The 20,394-nt window shown below is 44.0% G+C and overlaps 1 protein-coding gene and 1 long non-coding RNA gene across 6 annotated transcripts in view; one reads left to right on the top strand and one right to left on the bottom strand.

Annotated features, from left to right (window-relative positions):
• Positions 1 to 20,394, top strand: part of tspan4a (tetraspanin 4a) — a 190,329-nt gene that overhangs the window by 43,804 nt on the left and 126,131 nt on the right. The gene's annotated exons all lie outside the window — the stretch shown is intronic.
• Positions 10,657 to 12,144, bottom strand: LOC115580473 (uncharacterized). 2 transcript variants are annotated; one of them, XR_003983862.1, is made up of 2 exons: positions 11,959 to 12,144; positions 10,657 to 11,884 (listed from the first exon to the last, which is right to left on the bottom strand). It is a non-coding gene; the product is annotated as an uncharacterized LOC115580473 (long non-coding RNA). The 2 variants fall into 2 exon arrangements; XR_003983863.1 differs by having other exon boundaries at positions 10,657 to 11,881.

The following is a 20,394-nucleotide window of genomic DNA, read 5'->3' as shown; positions in this document are numbered from 1 at the left end:
TGAAAATCACTTTTGAAAAATGATCCTGAGGCAGTTTCATGATGATAAAACTCCCTGTGCTTCTGCCCTGATCACTTTATGGCACACATGCAGTATTAATGTCTTTGCTTCAGAGAGTTGGGTAAATGCAAACATAAAGGTACAAACTATAAATACACTCTGGTGTTTACTTTACATTGGTTACATTTGAAGTGCTTGTGCATGTAGAGAGTTTAGTTAGCAGGATTAAGAATAACAAAAAAATATAATCCGCTCGCCATAATGAACGTTAGCCACTTTGCTGCAACACAGCAGATAAGTTAAACTGGATGTTTCCTGTTTCTTTAGGTTGACATGTATTTTTCTATTAGATCACCCACGCTGCGCTGTTTAGGCACAAAAACGACTTGTTAAGGCGGAGATCCAACTTCCTGTGAAGAATAGCACAAAAACTGTTGGAAATACTCTCCTTAAAAAGCATGCAGTGTGGACGCCACTAAAACATCTGGACATGTCTCAAGGTGTCGAGATGAAAATGTCCAGAGGTGTGACTACAATGTTTTGAAGCCTTGAGTCACTTAATAACGACCCCTAAACACAAAGGATGGTCCCGGAGCAACAACATTAACTATGACGTGAAACACCAACACAGTGACATCACGTTCTTCTTATCAGAGACCCAGCTTCTAACTGACTACCGGCTTTTATCTCAGGGAATATGGTATTTACCATGCAGGCGTGAGAGTGGCATCAGAAACCTTCCACACTGAGTCCAATGTGTTTCATTTTCTATTCATTGTGAAAACATGTAACTTGAGCCAAAATGGAGTATCAAGCAGAAATGGGGGAAGATCTTGGTCAATGGTTGTCCTGTGACCAGTCTGTTGTCATCACACTTCATCACATTGCTTTATGACACTGTGGTGGCTCTGTGGTGGTCCAGCAACCCGTTAAATGTCAGTGTGTAATCATGACGGACACAAGGTCGTCTTCAGGTTTTAACGTGTCCTTCTCAGACAAAAGAAAACTGTCTCAGTGTGTAATGCTGAACTTTTCTTTAAATGTAAACTGCCTCACACTTCTGTTTACATCTGTTCTGTAGAAGCCTCATATTGCTTGTTACATGATTATGTTTACTGACTGAATCACACAGTCAAGAGAACTCACAGTCAACCGCTCTGTACTCGTGAGGAGGAGCTCTCAGTTCTCTGCAACACTTTTCCGGATTAGCCCCGGGACAGAGTGGAAGTGCTTATTGAGGGATGTGCTGCCTATTCTGACACTGAATGATTTCCTGCACTGCATCAGTCAGGCGTGACATCAGTGAGGCTGCTCTCTGAACAAAGATGACCTTGTCGTTTCATGGCAACGAAGGACATCTCTTTAAACAGGTATTAATGTATATATTTAAATTTGATATATGACTTCTTTTATTTAGGATAAAAGCTGATGCACTTGCCAGTCTTTTAGGGGAGATACTTTCTGTACTTCAAAAGGCCTCTGCAAGTCTTCTGAAATTAATAAATATTGAGTAATCACAGTTGACAGATCTGAATCATGAACATTAATAAATATTCATAAAGGACACTTGAGGGCTGATGTGTCAAAGCGATGTGCAGCACAGTGTAAAGACAGCCGGAGCTGCACTGTTGTGATAGGCTCGTCTCACACTGTAAAGGTGGGGCCTTCCTCTTTTCAGGTCACTTTGAAGTATGAACGGATTAAGACGTCACATGGCAGACATGGTTCATAAGTTGGTCGGGGGATACGTATATTTGAATAACTATCCGTTTGAGTTAAAGTCGGGTGGCTGCGAGAATAATCCCAACAATTCCACTTTGTTTTACTCAGCAGACCATGTGCAGCGGCTTGAGGCGGTGATAAAATGTCGAGGGGGTTTCACTGAGAATCCGGCTGACCATGTGTCAGACAAGGACAGATCTAAGATGTGCATATGGAGAGATTGTGTGTGTTAGTATAAAGCAGTGGGCTGTTAACCCCCGAATGAGCAAGAGACCTCTGTTGGTCTGTGGTATTACAGATGGAGACCAGATGGAGGCGACAAGCTCTAACACCCCACTGACTCAGCTGACGTGGGGAGGAAAAAAGAAGCTCGATACACCTAATTGACAGCGTGGTGTCATGAAAGGAGCTTTAGATTAGGGTGCAGCAGAGTCCCAAATGGAATGCATAAGCAGCAAAGTGACACTGATCAGAGCCGAGCGGATCCTGCTGCGGGTACACAGGAGATGCTGAAGGGACCGGGCAGGAACAGAACTTCTGGTTCTTTGAAGCAAATAAAAACAAAGCCACTGTTAATTATCAATAGCTCTCAGGGCGCGGTAGAGAACGGCAAGATACCTCGGGATCTGTTTTGTTTTGGAAAACAATCAAAACGAGGCTCATTTTACTGTTTCACTCGTGTGATTATTTCTAAAGATGTTCTCTATGCTCAGTGAGTCATTTTCAGAAAGGAATCAGATAGACGTCAGGATGGAGGGGGCGCGTACAAGCCTTCAGTAACAAGTCATTTATGCCAAAGAAGTAGCACTGGTGTATAAGTAATGTCAATTTGAGGAGAGACAGAATTTCTTTCTGATATGTGGTTGTGATGTTCCCACGCACTCGGTCGTCTCTCGTCCCTCCTTTCTATTGCTATTCTGCCTCCTCTCCACAGTCTCTATTACATCTGTGGAGGAGCTGTGCTCTCCTCACTGTCAGAGAGTATTTCTGGTCTTAGGGCTTATTCAGTGTGAGAAAGGGCAGAGCAAGTCCAGCTTCTATACATTACATTTCATGCATGAAGAAAACACAATGTGCTTCACATAACACATTTAAAATGCATACGAATTGGTACAGTTATGTTTAAAAAGAGGGAAAGAAGAAAAAAAAACACAGAAAGGCTTAAAATGAATAAAAGAAGAAAATGATTTTTTTCTTTCAATTTCACAGTAAGTCGCTTCAAATTCCACACTTTCTGTCTTTGCTGTAAATATTCTGTATCTGCCTGATCCCGTAATTCACTGAGGTCCGATCAAACTTACATGAGGTGAAATATCGGATTGCACGATTACTTTTTAATGGCTGTACTGTTCTTACTTACAATAACACACTTATAAATTGCACAAAATACTACCAAGAACAAATCTGCAGTGCTTAGAAAAGTGCAAAGATTCAACATGAGAAACTCATTTCAGTACAGAACAACAACCACACACTGTAAGTTTTCTGTTATAACGATGATTGACAGTGATTATGCTTCAGTGATTAAAGGAACACCCTGGTGATTCAGCACTGCACTGCTATAAAGCTGAGGATCTCAAAAGAGACAAACAAAACCATCGAGCACCATCAAAGCAGCAAACCCTTCCACGTTACTTATTAACACAGGAAATACATGCTGTGAGCAACACAAGGACAGGAGATTTCACAACATTCTCAGGAAATGTATGAGTTGCTCAGAGCAGACATGTTTTATCTTGTTGTCCCATAATGTCCTCATGTTGGTATTAAAGTACGGCTCATGCTTTGGCTTTAATGTTTGCTTTGGTTTTATTTAGGCATCAAATGATGTAGTCAGAGCGAGAGAAGACAGTGGCTCTGGCTTCTTACTGGAAAAGCTCAAAGTGACATGAAGCGGAAAGCTTTGTGTTTACTTCATTAACATTTAAACAAATCTATAAATCTTTCATTGACCAACTAAACCAAACCAGACACAGGATTCAAGGAACAAAGCATGTATAAACCTACAGTGAGGTCAACCACTGGACTCTTGTTTGAGGCCTTGAGTTTGGCATTATGACTATTATGACTTGCCATCTTTTTTTTTGCAGCCAGAAGTAACCATATTTGAGTCACAGGTTGTTCAGCTGGTAGAGAACAAACTCCATGTACAGAGGCTGTGGCCCCGCCTCAGTGGCCCAACCCGTTACTCCCTCACTGCATGTCACCAAAAAAGAAGGGACCATATTTGGACTTGATGGTGAAGCTGCAGAAGATATCCTGATTGGACCTGACTGGACCCAGGAACAAACAGTGGTAGCAATTTGTCAATCACAAAGAGCCACACCCTAAATTATACTCAACTTCATTGTCTTCTTTTTGAAACCAGTGGAGTCCAAATATGAAAGTCAGGTCATAACCATGTAATGGGAATGAGACATATATTGTACAAGTGTCACTATCGTGTCTATTTTGTTTTTATTTGGTTTCATATTTATTCCGATTATTGTCCACCGAGATCTCCCTCTTTGTCAGTGTTTTGGTTCATTTTTTAAAAAGAAAGAAGAAGCATGATTTACATTTACAGTTTGTCCTACCATGTCATGTGCCAGTGCCTTCATCAGTTCAAGTGTTCATTGAAAAATACACAATTTTAAACATACTTCACTGAGTGATAATGTTTCTCTCAAAATGTATTTGATCATACTAATGAATCATACAGAAATGTGACTTATAGGAGAGAGGATAGAAGGAGCAGGGGCTGATGTACTGAGCTTCTTTCCCTGGTGGTCTCCATGCCGACACAACCAATAGCACTTTTTCAAACTGTCTGTAACTGGTAAAGCTCCGCAGGCTTTCTGTCACATAGCTCTGGTCTCCAAGCCCAAAATAACCCCTGATGGCATTGCCAGGGTTATTTTCTCTGATGTGACAAAACTGCTCCAAAACATATTACACAACTGTTTTCACAGGCTGAGACAGAGTTGTACTTTTGGTGTCAAGTAAACTGAACCTTTATGTGTGAAGTCCCCATTTAAATAAACAGAGCCAGTCCAGTAACAATCAATAGTGCCACACAAACCTCTGAATTCACTCAAACACATCAAACATTGGAGCTATTTTGGAGCATGAAAAAAACCCTTTATAGTAGAAAACAGAGCAAAAGACCAAAATGTTGCATGTCGGTCGAGGGGGTGTGATTTCTCACAGTGAGTCAGTGTTGTCAGTAAACTGAGTAAACCAACTTCTTCCTCCTTTGGAGAACATTTGGCACTGATGCAGCACACTCCCACACATCAACTTCACCACTGAAAACCTTCTCAGTACACGTTTCCACAGACAAACTTCACATCACTCACTTAATGAATCCACAACACTGTGATCTGGATGTCGTAGCCATTCACACAACCATACGTTTTTCCTTGTCAGGAGAGACGCCACTTTCAAGAGTATGCATTGGTTTAATTACATTATGCCAACAATCTTTCCTTTTTAATGATGCCCAACACCTGTTGCGATCATCGTGCCGCTCCAAGTCACAGTCAGGATGTGTGAAAAAGGTGATAGCTGCATGCTGTAGAGGCTTGACATTCCTGATTATCATTTGTATGAAGTGTTGGTGATTATGTGTCTTTCAATTGGTAGAAATAATTGCTGCTCAAAAAAAGAAAACCTTTCACAGGATACATTTGTAACCTTGAGGTGTTTAAAATTGCTTTTCACAGTGACTTAACGTGTGTGATTATTTTAATGAAGGGGCAGACACAAATTTCAATGCTTTATTGTTCCTTTTGTTTTTGTTGCAAGTTCAGGCTCAGCTTTTAAACAGTACAGAGAGTATTCAGTATAAATTGCTGCCTTCTCAACGATGGATGTTTTCCCCTCTTTAATCAGAATTTCCACCTTCTTCTGCTAGTCCCTGCGAGTGTGTTTGCGTCACTGGCTGACTCTTACACAAGCATCAAGAGCTCATGTTGTTGATTTTCATCCCAGCTTTATGTCAACAAGCTGTCAATCACATGATGAAAAAAAATCACTTCATAGGAGTCAACATTATGAGATATAACTCACAAAGAGACACTCCACTGACTCTCTTGCTTGGCCCTTCAGACCTTCATTCACACAAAGACATTGAGGCTTAATCCCATGTCCCTACCCCTCGTGTCCTAGTGCTCCTCAGAACAGAGTCAAAAGGGGAAGTGGCTGAAATCTCCCCCTTTGAAATGGGACAACACTTTAAGACCTTAATACATCATCAGTAGTCGTTGATGGTGTTTACATAAACAGAAGCGACCGGACATTTCCAGTATGGCATCTTCAGCTCTGGGGATTTTTCTTGCATTATTGTGACAATCATGGTATGATGACAATGCCATTCGCCATTTATCTGATGGAGACAGAAGAGGATGGATGCTCAGGATTCATTTACAACTTACTACACACTATGAAATCAGGCCATCACAGAAAAGAGAGCACTGTTTCATTACATGGCCCTTCGTGGTGATTAATAGGCTAGCAACCTGTGCTCTGACCAGTCTTCTCCAAGGCTTGGTAGGTTTCCAGTTTTGCCAGTTTGGTCCGGCCCATCTCATTGACTTGCAAGATTATCATACGTGGGCTACTTGTATTGGCACTTCCGTCATCTTGACTCCGTTTTCACTCAGCTGAAGTGCTGATGTTAAACTTTAGATAAAGTAAAGTTGAACTGATGGAATGAGAATTGAAAACACGATGTGTTATGTGTCATGTTGACATGATGGACTGTAGTGCTGCCGTCATTCACAGGCTCTCAATATCTTTATCTTAGGAGCAGCTGAGTCATGTGTGTCATCTAAAACAGGGGTCCCCAACCACCGTGCCGCGACCCAATACCGGTCTGTGGGTCATTTTGTACCGGGCCGCAGAGAAAGAATAAATACGTTATTTTATTTCCGTTATATTGGCGATCATACTCGGAAAGTTGTTTTATTTTGAAAAACGGATTCTCTTTTAACAACATCCGTCTGCTCTTGTTGGCGCACTTGACACGTACCTACCTGTTTAAGTCACGGTATACCCTAAAAAATAAGCCCTCAAGCTAGCTAAAATGAGTGTAAAACAAATATCTTCGGAGAACTACTTTGCAAAAAAAAAAAGAAGAAATTATGATGAGACAGAAGAAGAGGGAGATGGACAGCTTCACTCAAGTTGGCTGATAAAGTGGCTGAACGGCAGCTGCGGGGACGGCGAGTGGACAACTGCTGGAGACTGCATGTTACCTTAGTAAGTAATGGAGCAGAAAGGAACACACTTCAGGTGTGAAACACTGTGATGGGCAATAACATCATTGTTTGAGGCAGTGTGTCTCCTTGTCGCGAGGCAGCCGTTGTGTGTTAACTCACCACTGTAGCTGCCGCTGTTTCCCACTGTTGTTCTGACATGAATCTCCAGCTGTGTCAGCCCTCAGAGGAAACTCCCATTACCACCGACATACATCCCTGTGCCAGGTTTAAAAACATCCTTGTCTCCGCAGCACACGTCCATAACTCAGCTTTGTTCAAATGCATAAAACAGTGTTGGCTGACTAGCTGAGGAAGCTAAGCTACAAAAACTGAGTATAAAAACAGCACGACTGAGAGCAACAGCGGCCATCAGGAAAAGAAGCACAGCTGCCACAAATTTAAAAAATAATACATGGGACATGGAAACATAATGTTAGTGCACTTAATTGTGCTCTACGGTGAGGAGCCTTTTTATGTTGATGACGTTTCGATGGTCAGGGATTAGCAGTCCATGGGCTGTCAGCCATAAAGTTCAGCAACTTTGCTCTGGACTTCCAAATTCATTAAAATGTAGGACTGTTATGAAATAACAACAGAAATTACAATGTAATGATCACTAGCTAGCTTTTTAGCTACCGAGCCATCTGCAAATTAGTAGCAATTTTTTTCTGCCTGTTGTAAAGAAAAGGACCGTGACCGGACAGACTTCCTCTAGATATGAATGTTCAAAGTGGAGGAGTGAGGCTAAGCGGGAGGCAAGGAGTGTATTGGGATTGGGCCATACTGTACATTGGTATTCTGTCATGACTTCTTGGTTCAACGCACACATACACAAACGTTTTTAACAGCCTCACACATTAACAACAGAGGAGAGTGGATGCATAGATGAGGCCCTGCTCTTTTCAGCAGGATATAAAAATAGAGGATTTTATTAACACTGATAAAAATTCCATCTTCTTATCGACAGGGGAAACAGAGAAGGGCGGGAGAGTTTTACTGCAGCGCTGCTTAGAATAAAGATGCTGCTGGGCAGAGAGGGAGAGAGAGACTGAGACCGAGGAGAGAGAGAGACAGTGACAGAGAGATGGTTTTGGTGCGGAGAGGGAGGAAGATGGGACAGAGAATCTGTATTATAGTAAAGCCAAATGGAAGCAAATTGAGTCTGGACAATGAGAGGACCAGATGGTGGTTGGAGGGAAAAGGACTGGGCATTGAGGGATGGAGAGTGAGGGAAGAACGCTAACTACCACAGAGAGTTAGAGACGGAGAGAAAGACAGATGGAGAGAATGGAAGGTGGCGAGGGAGGAGAGTGGGGGTGATGGGGGGTTGTGGCGGGTTTGTCTTTACTGCCCTTGTTCGTGTAATCGAGGTTTGGTTGCAGCAGTATGGAAAAAATGACTGCAGTGTGGTGCAGCAGAGTCCGAACAGCATGGAAGCACAAACCAGAGGATGCCGGTGCACCTTGGGACCTGTGCTGAATGCAGGTGGAGTGGTGCAGAGCCAGAGGAGCTGGTGGTGGAGGAGGGGTAAGAGAAGGAGGAGGGGGGGGTGAGGTGAGGTGAGGGATGAAGGAGGGGGGAAGGGGAGAAGTGGAGGAACAGGTGGGGAAACAGCAGGTGGTGAGGGAGTAAGGGAAAAAATGTCCTGGTAGCAGCACCGGCAGGCTGCACCATAAAGCACCTTGATGACGTGTTAATAACCCAATCGCGCTTCTTTGTGGAAAATGAGCTAAAAAAATAGGGAATTTAAACCTCAATCATTTATTCAGAGTAATATTTTAGCTGATTCTCTAATGGCTGCTGTATTAATACCCCTTTTTAACATGGGAGCTGGACCATGAGGGCGGCTGGTGACTGAAAAAATTGGGGAGGACAAGAGGAAAACCAGTCCACGGTGTCATGTTTTTTTATACAAATCAACTACTTATCCCTACTTTCTTATATTCAATGAAAATTAAGCAATAAAACAATGACTTACAAGACTTCTTTAAAAAACCTTTTATTAAATGGCAAAAGTCTGTTGTTGTTGGCTGTTGGTGTGTGAATGACACAATCGGTTAACATGGGCCGGTGTGTCCCCGGCCGGCTAATAATGTACAGTGGGCTAATATACAAGACAAAAAAAATACCGATGTGTATCACTTCCGGGATGTGATCGCCAGTCACCCGTGTGGCAGGCAACTGCTGTACCCACTATGCTACCGCAGCAGTCAATGTACATACTTCACGACAGCACAGGACATCACACTCATCATTCATCACAGTCGCCCAAAACAACTGTGTTGCTGCTCTGTATTGTGTCCCGGTCTTACCGCTAAAGTTATGTCCTCCAGCAGAACGAACAAAACGAAAACTATGAATTATCTTTCTGACTGCTTCTTTCTGATTTCTCCGAACAGTTTTTTTTCTTTCAGAAATGTGCTTATATTTCCTTTGAAACCGATTCCAATATCGCTGAAAACTCCATATTTCTTGTCCGAGCATGGCTGGCAGTGAAAGCTGTAAAATACATAGAAGTATTTTTTGTTTACGGTTGTATAAATGTGAGAATGAAATTTGGGAACTGTTATTGGACCAACCTGCTGTCAATCTTGTATTCTGGTTGCTGATTGGTAAGGGAGGACGTCAAATACAAATAACACTGTATGTCTGGCTGTAATAAGTATTAAACCTTTAATCACACATATCCATAGTCTGTGAATAACTGGCATATTACTCAATACAATTCAGAGATTAATTCAAGAAAGATTCAGAGATGGCATCTTGACCCAAAATACTTTGGGAAACAACTAAATGCATTAAAAGAGGGAATTCTTCTTCATTTGTGTTTTAGTGAAATGCATCCAAAAACAGAATCGTGCAGCTACAAAGTGAAATACAGACACCAGATTGTGATCAATTGCATCAGTTATTTGAACAGACTCACTAAGTCTCTTGTCTCTGAAATCACTCACTCAAGGCTACAGCTGAATTCATAATCCACCATTCTGAACTTACATACTACAATCACTGTGAAAGTTCAAGTAGACTTCTCACTGCCAGGTTAAAAATAAAATGAATCATTTCCCACCATAATGCAATCCAGACTCCATCAGGACTTATTGCCCATGACTCAGACTAAATAAATGATACTTTTGGATCGTTTTATTCTCATCTCTACAAAGCTGATACCACTCTAACTGACCTTAAATCATATCTATCAGAGCTCAACCTCTCTTTGTTGACTAATGAGGATGCCAAAGGCCTTGAGCTACCAATTCCGAGAGGCACCACTCTCTCAGAATTTAAAGGGGCTTTGAGCCCGATACAGGCCTCAGGGGTCTGCTTCCAGACATGCTCCTAGAATTGTGGGATGTTACCAGGCCACTCCTCTTAGGTTATCTTAATAATACACCAGACACTGGGTCCTTTCACCTTGAACAAACCAAAAAAATGACAAAAGATAAACCTCCTGGGAGATGTGGCACCTATAGACTGATATCACTATTTACAACATAGCGTGGGCTCTTTTCTTAAGTTTTGGTTATGTGGCGGCACGAGGTGCGTGCTCTGGACGGCACTCAGTTATTACGGCATTTCACGCCAAACAACGCCACCCTGGGGGTTTCACCCAGGGACCTTTTTACCTTTTAAAGGACAACTTTTAATGAAAACAAGGCACTCAGGTCCGTTTCACAATGAGGCAGAGACCACATAACTGGGTACAAAACATTTATTTATTTTAGTTCAAATAGTCTTAAAAATGTATTAAGAAGTCACTCACTGGGGCAAAAATGGGGACCAATCAGGGCTGAGACTTAGTGGGGGGAGATGGGTCCAAAACAAAGGGGATCCCAGGAACACCACACGTGAAGTAAATAACAGTGAAGCAAAATCAACCTAAAAAAGTGCAAAACACAAGAGGGACACCGCCACCAGGACACCAATCCACCACCATAGGCTCAGCACCTGAATGGGGGAAATCAGAGGACAGCAGGTGAGAACACTAACATTAAATACAATGAATCAAACAAGAAATCCAAGACTTAATCTTACATCTAAGATTTGACACAACTAAAATAGAATTAAGATTTACATCAAATGAAATTCACCTGCAACCTGCAAAGACCAAAATAACCATAAATCTAACAAATCAGAATTACAGGTTGCAGTGAGACCAATTATTACAAAAGAAAATAAAGAAAAGATCATAAACTACTAATCACAAAGAATGGAATAAATTCTCCCACTGTACTCTCTCAAACACACGCACACACACAAAACAAGTGACAGGGTTGACAGTACACGGTTCAGTATGGGATTGCCGAGCAACGATTAGGCCACGGCAACGCTTAAAGAAAGCCTGGACGAAGGCTAACACTTTTAGCCAGCTGTAGTGAGCAGCCAGGAGCCAGACAGACAGCGTTGAAGCCCCGCAACCTCGGATGCAAATAAAAGTCTGTGTCAGCGCAGTGTGAGGCCAAGCAATGAGTCAAAGCAATAGCTACGTAAAGCAATGCAGCTGTTAGCAGCACGGCAGCTAGCGGTGAGGCAAAGCAGCGAAGCAAAGCAGCGAAGTGAAGCCAAGCAAAGCAAAGCAGCGAAGTGAAGCAAGGCAAAGCAAAGCAGCGAAGTGAAGCAAGGCAAAGCAAAGCAGCGAAGTGAAGCAAGGCAAAGCAAAGCAGCAGCGATTTCTTGCAGGTTAGCGGTTGCTATGCCGCTACACAGGTGTCTTTAGCCTACAATAAGAGAACAGATATTAGCAACTTACGAGTGGCTGGAGGAGGAAGCTACAGTCACTGTGCTACATACCAGTCAGGCAATCACGGTCGGCACGGTGTGGAGCAACACGATCCGCTACACAGCAACCAGCAGCGGACATTAAGCAGCACACAACCAGCAGCGAGCAACGTGCGGCCAGCAGCAACACCCAAGCGAGCCTGCTAAAATAAAATGACCACCATGAAAACTGGAGAGACAACGTGAGACCAGACTATAGTCGCAACCGGCAGCCTACCTGCAACCAAGTGAAGGCGGAAGTGAAGGGCGCCAGGAAGTCACGTGACCCAGGCTCTGTCAGGCAAGAGGACAACCAGGTGCCCTATGCCTGCCTTTATAAGGTGCTCCCTCACAGTGATTGGCTGGAAAGAGCCACACAGCTGAAACCCATCAAACGCTCCTTCATACTGCTACAATCTACCCCCATCAATTGAATCGTTGTCCCGACGATGAACTAGCCAGCAATGAGCCAAGAACAATTACCGCCACGGTCGAAATAAAGCGGCAACTGCGTTAGACACTGGGCCAGGAAGGTTTACACCTCTTTGTACCATCCCACCTGCGGACCGTGGGAGATGATGGGCATTGGAATGTTGACCTGCAGTAGATCTAGTGGTCCGCCGTGCAGCCACTTCTTCAACAAGGAGGGAAGGACCCATCTCAGAAGCAGGATCCACTGCTAAGAGTGGCACAGAAGGAGCGTGGTCAGACTGTGGAAGCAATAACTGGGGGGTGATTTGAGTCACAGCTGCGGCTTGGTGGGAAGTGGTCAGAGAATGCTCTGACCTCAGGAACAACAAATCGCCATCACATGACAGCTCATCCTCTGACTGAGGCTGCTCAGCAGACGGAAGAGAGACAGCGGTACTACCTGGAGGGTCGACCCCAACCACAGCCTTCAGCAGAGTACGATGGACCTGCCTGGCTCTGGTTGGATCATCCCTTGGGGCTATGGTGTAAACTGGCCCCCCTTCCTTCGGTGCCCTCAAAACACGATACACAACCGAGGCCCACTGATCCTGGATCTTATGGCGCCCCCGAACAGTAAGATCTCGCAACCACACCAACTGGCCCTCCTTTAGGGGAATGTCACGGACAGATTGGTCATGATTCCTCTTCCGACGTTCTGCCGCAGCCTTCAACCTGTCCCGAGCTCCCTCGAAAGCCATCTGCAAGCGTGTTTGGTGCTCCTGGAGCCACTCGTGAACACTGCCACCAACAGGATCTTGAACACGGCCTAACAGAAAATCAACTGGGAGTCTAGGCTCTTGGCCAAACATCAAGAGGAAAGGAGACTCACCGGTGGCTTGATGCGGGGTGGTGTTGTAGGCATACAAAACTTGGGGCAGACAGGAACTCCAGTCATGCTTACGTGACACTGGTAGCGTACGCAACAAGTTGTGAAGCGTGCGATTAAAACGCTCACATTGCCCATTCCCCGACGGATGGTATGGCGTAGTGCGAGACTTCTCTATGCCATACAAAGCACAAAGCTGCTGAATGAGGGAACTCTCAAAATTTCGCCCCTGGTCCGAATGTATTCGGGCCGGGACACCAAATTTTGAGAACCATTCAACTACTAACACTCGAGCTACAGTGGTGGCTCGTTGATCCCGGGTCGGAACAGCCAACGTGTACTTACTGAAAACGTCAGTCATTACAAGGACGTCTTCCATGCCGTTCCGGCTGGGCTCCAGAACAGTAAAATCAATGGCGAGGATCTCGTTAGGCCGAGATGCCAGCAAGTGCCCCATGAAGGTACGGGCAGTCGGTTGACTCTCCTTGGCAACCTGGCATCTCTCGCATGCCTGGCACCACTGTGCCACCTCAGCCGACATGCCTGGCCAGTAACACCGCTGCCGCAGGAGCTCTAAGGTTCTCTCGACCCCTCTGATGACCATGCCCCTGGTGAACCTCATTCAGCACGTCTGCTTTTAAAGCAGCAGGTAACAACAACTGAAACACGGCTTCTGCCCCGTCCGGCCGGAAAACCTGGCGATACAACACACCATTCTCCTCCACCAACCGATCCCACTGCCTAAGCAACACCAAGGCTAAGTGAGACGCATTCTTGCGCTCCTCTTTATTTGGATGTTGTTTACGCCTCCAGAAAACCAGAACTTCTTTGATGACAGGGTCGTTATACTGGAGGGTGACAATGTCAGAGGGGGGATGATGGGGCAAGGCTGCAACGGCAGCTTGTGTTGCACCCACCTTTTGCACCTGCAAGGGCTGTTGCAACGGCTTAGGGAGCAGTGTGCCACGGACCATCGTTTGCATGTCCTGTGGCTCAGGGGGATGCTGGCGGGAGAGAGCATCCGCGTTCTTATTGCTTCGGCCAGAGCGATATTTAAGTTCAAAATCAAAGGATGCCAGTTGGGCTGCCCAGCGTTGCTCAGTGGCCCCCAGCTTAGCGGATGACAGGTGGCTTAAGGGGTTGTTGTCGGTGTAGACAACACATTTGTGGCCCAACAGATACTCCCGAAACTTTTCGGTCATCGCCCACTTGAGCGCCAAAAACTCCAACTTCATGGAGCTGTAGTTTTGCATGTTGCGCTCAGTGGGCCTCAAACCACGGCTTGCATAGGCTATAGGCCTCACCTTACCGCCCTGCTCTTGTGATAACACAGCCCCAAGACCTCCATAGCTGGCATCCACTTCCAAAATAAATGGGAGCGTGAAGTCTGCATAAGCCAGAACAGGTGCCGATGTGAGCCTGGCTTTGAGTGCCTCGAAGCTACTGTGGCACTCCTCTGTCCAGCGACCAGAAAGTGTCTGATCAGCCCGCTTGGACTTTGGGCCTGCCAGTTCTGCCACCAGCTTATGCAGAGGTGCAGCCAGCCTTGCAAAACCATCTACGAAGCGGCGGTAATAACTGGCAAAGCCAAGGAACGAGCGCAGCTCAGATGGAGTGGCAGGGGGTGGCCAGCTGGAAACGGCCTCGATCTTACTAGGATCAGTTGAAACACCTTTGTCAGAAATGACATGGCCCAAGTAACTGACTTCCTGTTGAAAGAAGGCACACTTACTGAGCTTCACCTTTAGCCCTTCCCGCTGCAGACGCCCCAGCACCACACTCAACCTCTCCAGATGTTGCTCGATGGTAGAGGAGAAGACCACGATGTCATCCAGATAGAGCAGCAGAGACTGGCACTGCTGGTCACCAAAAATCCGCTGCATCAACCTCTGGAAGGTGCTGGGAGCGTTGCAAAGCCCAAAGGGCATACGGTTCCACTCAAAGAGGCCAAAGGGAGTACAAAAGGCAGTTTTGGAACGATCAGACTCTACCACAGAGACCTGATTATATCCGCTGGCCAGGTCCATGGTCGAAAACCAACGGGCCCCAGTCAAGGCATCTAAAGACTCGTCTATACGGGGCAACGGAAAAGCATCCTTCCTGGTTTTCCCATTAAGGAGCCTGTAATCAACACACATACGAACAGTGCCATCCTTCTTCTTGGAGAGGCATAGGGGCTGCTGCTCTCCCTAATGACCTGAGCACTTAGCAGTTGGTTAATATGGTCTTTAACAACCTCATACTCAGATGGAGGGATGCGGCGGTAGCGTTGCTTCACTGGGACATCATCCAAGAGGGGGATCTCATGGGAAATCAGGTCAGTACAACCAAGGTCCCCGTCATGGGCCGAAAAGATGGAACTGTACTGACCAAGAAGAGCCCTCACCTTATCCTGTACTTCAGCAGGCAAATGACCCAAATCAATGGCTGCTATCGAATCCTGCACTGGTGGGGAGACCGACTGAGAAGCCACTGTAGCCACCAAAGTTGGCACCTCAGTAACACCAGCAGGCAAGCTGACAACACGCACCTCGTCTAAGGTGCCAACAACTGCATGAGGATAGAGCAACACATCGGAAGCGCCGACATTCACAATGGGAATGTAGGCTGTGCCCCGTACCACCGGCACAAGGGCAGGAGAAGCCAGCAGTCCGGCTGGCAGGCCAGAGTCTAATGGTTCAAACAACACAGTGCTGCCAGAGTACTGCTGCGAGCAGGTGGCCGCAACAATCTTCAGCACCCCACCTGGGATACGACAAGCCCTTTTGCCACGAACCTTTACCTTCCCTGCGCTCTGATCAATCTCAACATTGGCTTGATGACACTTTTGCAGAGCCTGCATGACACGCTTGGTGAACTCAGACACCACCGGCAGGTCGAACAACGCCAGGCCATGATGCCCAAACAACTCCCTGTAGCACCTACGTATAACATTCATCCCTAGAACACCTGGAACCTGGGAAGACTGGGAAGAAGCGATTTCTTGCAGGTTAGCGGTTGCTATGCCGCTACACAGGTGTCTTTAGCCTACAATAAGAGAACAGATATTAGCAACTTACGAGTGGCTGGAGGAGGAAGCTACAGTCACTGTGCTACATACCAGTCAGGCAATCACGGTCGGCACGGTGTGGAGCAACACGATCCGCTACACAGCAACCAGCAGCGGACATTAAGCAGCACACAACCAGCAGCGAGCAACGTGCGGCCAGCAGCAACACCCAAGCGAGCCTGCTAAAATAAAATGACCACCATGAAAACTGGAGAGACAACGTGAGACCAGACTATAGTCGCAACCGGCAGCCTACCTGCAACCAAGTGAAGGCGGAAGTGAAGGGCGCCAGGAAGTCACGTGACCCAGGCTCTGTCAGGCAAGAGGACAACCAGGTGCCCTATGCCTGCCTTTATAAGGTGCTCCCTCACAGTGATTGGCTGGAAAGAGCCACACAGCTGAAACCCATCAAACGCTCCTTCATACTGCTACAGTTAGAAGACTGGAGTCACAAGTGGGCAAGATATTTCATAAACAAATCAGGATTCGAACAAAATGCAGTTGTGTGTTTGTTTGTGCCTGTGGAGGCACAAAAGACCTGTGGGTGGTTCTGAAGGAATTTGGATTTAGTATAAACATACACTGTAAGTTAAAATGACTTAGGATTTTCACTAAAGCTGGTGGCCCAGTCAAGATGTACAACATAAATCTCTCTTTATGCAGAAGATGTGCTCTAATATCTCCAAGTCTATATCTCAAACTTCACCAGTCCTCTGAATGCCTCAGAAAACACACAGCTATTCCACAGACTCAACAGCACAAACCTGCTTTAACCTACCTACTTACCCAAATGCTCTGATACATCAACATATTCTCACTCCCAACATGACAAATAAGGCAGCTTGGTCTGTGGCCTTAAGCTTCAAACTACCATGCTCCACCTACCCTTCTAGCAATGGTTTTGAATGAGAAGGGCTCTGTGGTCAAGTTTTCAAGATTGCATAATATACAATTTCCAGTCAAACGTTGTCAAACAATCAGTTTAGCTAGGTTTATGCACAAAGACTGTTTGGTTTAGGTTAGAATAAATGCAGTCATTTCTGTAACCTAAGTTGATCCCTATCCTCCCCTTAGCTTAATACTTTTATTATCTTTTAAATTAATTTGTACTGGAAAAGACCTTGCATTTATCTATGCACACTTCAACGACCATCCTCTGTCCTCTAGAGGTATGGCAATACCTTATTGTAAATGATTTTACTTGTCATTTCAGTAAAGCCACCGACAACTTGGTCTGACAAAGTAGCTGCAGATAGAACAGGAACTAGTTAAACAAGCAAAATGGCGAATGAACAATTCCAGTGAACAGGGTTTTTGGACCAATTGTAGAGAATTCTCTGGAGATTTGGTCCGATGTCCAGAAACCTTTGAGTCGTATTGTCAGGATCAGTGATAGTTTCCTAGTCTAGTTTAATTCCATTTTACAGAAGCCTAAATAGAGTTGTGAATAGAGCTGGATTCATGTCCACATTTATAATGTTTTGATCTCTAAAAGTGCCGAATGCTGGAATTGTTGAGGGACACAGCCTTTAATTTGGCTGGGACTAAATTTGGGATAATATATTTACCTCATCAAAGACAAAAGCACATGAGCTCATTCACTCTGTGGTGCATTCATTTATGCCACAAAATGCAGGTGCTTCTAAATAAAGCTCACAGATAACCAATACTGTTGTGTAGCCAGGATATTGTTGTTGTTTATTGTTGTTTGTAGGAATGCTTCTTTATGGAACCTCTGGTCTATGGTGGCTACAAATCCTTGAACTTCCATTTCCTCAGTAGTCTGAATAATTTGTATTCAATGATGACACCGCTCTCAGTGATAACAACAGGTCAGACCACAGAAAAAACCCAATTTGCAGGTTAAACTGCCGCTGAGAAGATTATTGGTACATTCATGGTTCTACCCAGTGCGTCTATCAATAAAAAAATAAAATAATAATCATGGTTGAATGAATCATTGTAAGGATATAGATCTGATAGAAAGATATTTAGCTCTAACCTTTTAAGCATCCCTTGTAGAGGCTTGGATTTCCTCATTGATTCTCTTTTGAACCTACATTTTATTATATGTTTTATTATTATACATCAATTTTATAGGCTAGAATACAATCACAATATTTAAATTAAATTAAATTTAAAATAATAGTTGTTTTAAATTCTGTTTGTGTGTTCAGTACCTTGTGTACAACAATTTTCATGTGACAAATGGTAACCCAAAAACAAAGCTCCTTTTTAAATGGATCAACCAAGAGAGGGCTGGAATATAGATTTCTCCCACTGGCAAAAATAAAAAATACATTGCTCCCCCTTTTCTGACCCTAGCGGTTTTTGATTACATTGAAATGGCTCAATATTGCTGCCACGTTAATCAAGTTTCTGCCATCTGTCTCTCCACACCATGATGGAAACATGCCAAAGGGTTGACCTTGCTGCTCCTGACACATACTGATGACTTAGTATTCAAGTGACTTCCCAAGGTATCTGAGTTATCGCAGGCCTCATCGTTCCCATGCACTCTTGTCTGTCCTAGGAAAAAAAGGCAGAGTGACTCTGCCTTAGACACAATAATATACTCAGGCGAGATAGAGAAATTGCTTCTCTAAGTAGACGAACGCTCGTCCAATCAATCTCGCAACAAAGGAGGGTTCTGCCTGGATATTTCCAAGAGGCCCTCCTGCCCTGTCCTCTTTTGTAGTTGCAACAATAAAATCCTCAGTGGAGTCTTGTACTGATCAAAGGCCAACCTGCCATCTTTTTTTTCTATTTTTTTTGAATGAAGGACATCCGTTCTTATTTAACACTTTGTTGCCTTTTATTAGGCAAGTCCAAGTCTTTGGGCCAGGTGCCTCATGGCAACACTAAGGGTTGTGAGGTGATACCCTTTAATACGTCTTTTTTAATTGTTGACAAGGTCAACATGGAGTCCAAACCCAAATGTCCTCATGAAATATGCATCTTTCCAAAGGGATACAGAACATGTTTATCCAAGACTGTGTGTTGTGGGTGATAAACATGAAAATCTGCCCGCGACCTTATTTTCTGTAATATGAGCGAAGGCTATGATGACCAAGCAAAATGCTCTTTGCAAGCCGGTTGTGTACTTGAGCAATTTCATGTGATTTCACTGACCGCCTCCAGCATTCCCTGTGATTCGGTACTTCCTGAACATTTCCTATCGATGTGTTGAGGTATTTCCCCTGGATGGAAATCATGTTTTACTAAAACCACATCTGTATTTTTTTTTTGCTTTCGCTCTCAGTCGTAAGAAATCAGGGCTGGAAGTAATGCTTCTATTAACCACCTTATTTCTAGCCCTTGTGATATCCTGTGCTAATTATGGTCACGACCTTTGACACATCCTGTCACTTACCAAGAATGAGCATTTTCTGTGATAACAGGATGCTAATCTTTGTTCCAATAATTCATTCATGAAGATCTAATGTTCAGAGAACCCTAAAACAAGACATTATGAAATCGTCATATGTATAAACATGTACATCACTGGACACTAATGTTTGATATACAGCAAATTACCAAGAAGACTCACAGATTTCAGAAGTGGTCATAGACAGCTGTTCACAAAGCTAATGAAGTTTCTCCTAACTCAACAACTCTCAAAATTGAGCGATTTTATAACGAAGTGTGGGGAATTTCGCTCCTTGTTGTAGTATGTTGGTGTTCAAGTGTTCAAACGTTATCAAAATGTTGGTAATTCATTTATTTCATTTGAAAGAAAGAAAGAAAGAAAGAAAGAAAGAAAGAAAGAAAGAGGGAAAGAAAGAAAGAAAGAAAGAAAGAAAGAAAGAAATGTATCCTTTACTGCGACTGACTTCCAGAGTCCTTGGATGCTGACAGTGGTATCGGCATGTATATTGCTCAATAACAAAATGAAGAACAAAAGTTGCCTGGGGTAATTTATAATTCAAATGTAATTAAATTCCAAGTGAATTTAACTGTTTCAGTGATGTCTCTTTGGAAGATAAAGTTTATACTTATCTTGAAAAGGTTCCTGCCTGTGTTACATATCTTTGTTTGTGTGTGATAACTACATTTCACATATCATTGCAAAAATGTGTGTTTATGTGTATCTTAAGAGTATATATTAATATTGGTTAATACATCAATATCAAAATATATTTTACTCACTGATATCATTGTCCAGTAGCAGTATCACTTGTGATTGTGTCCCCAGTGACCTCGTCAGGAAACTTGTGGATAAACACGACGTTGAACTGAAGACAAGTTAAAGTTTCAGAGTTCTGCTACAGAAAAAGTCCTTATTCCTGATTGGGTCTGATCAAAGGTTGTCATACACTCTATACTTC

This window comes from Sparus aurata, chromosome 4 (assembly GCF_900880675.1).
Source record: "Sparus aurata chromosome 4, fSpaAur1.1, whole genome shotgun sequence".
Lineage (NCBI taxonomy): Eukaryota > Metazoa > Chordata > Actinopteri > Spariformes > Sparidae > Sparus > Sparus aurata.
This window is presented reverse-complemented; position numbering and strand designations above follow the sequence as displayed.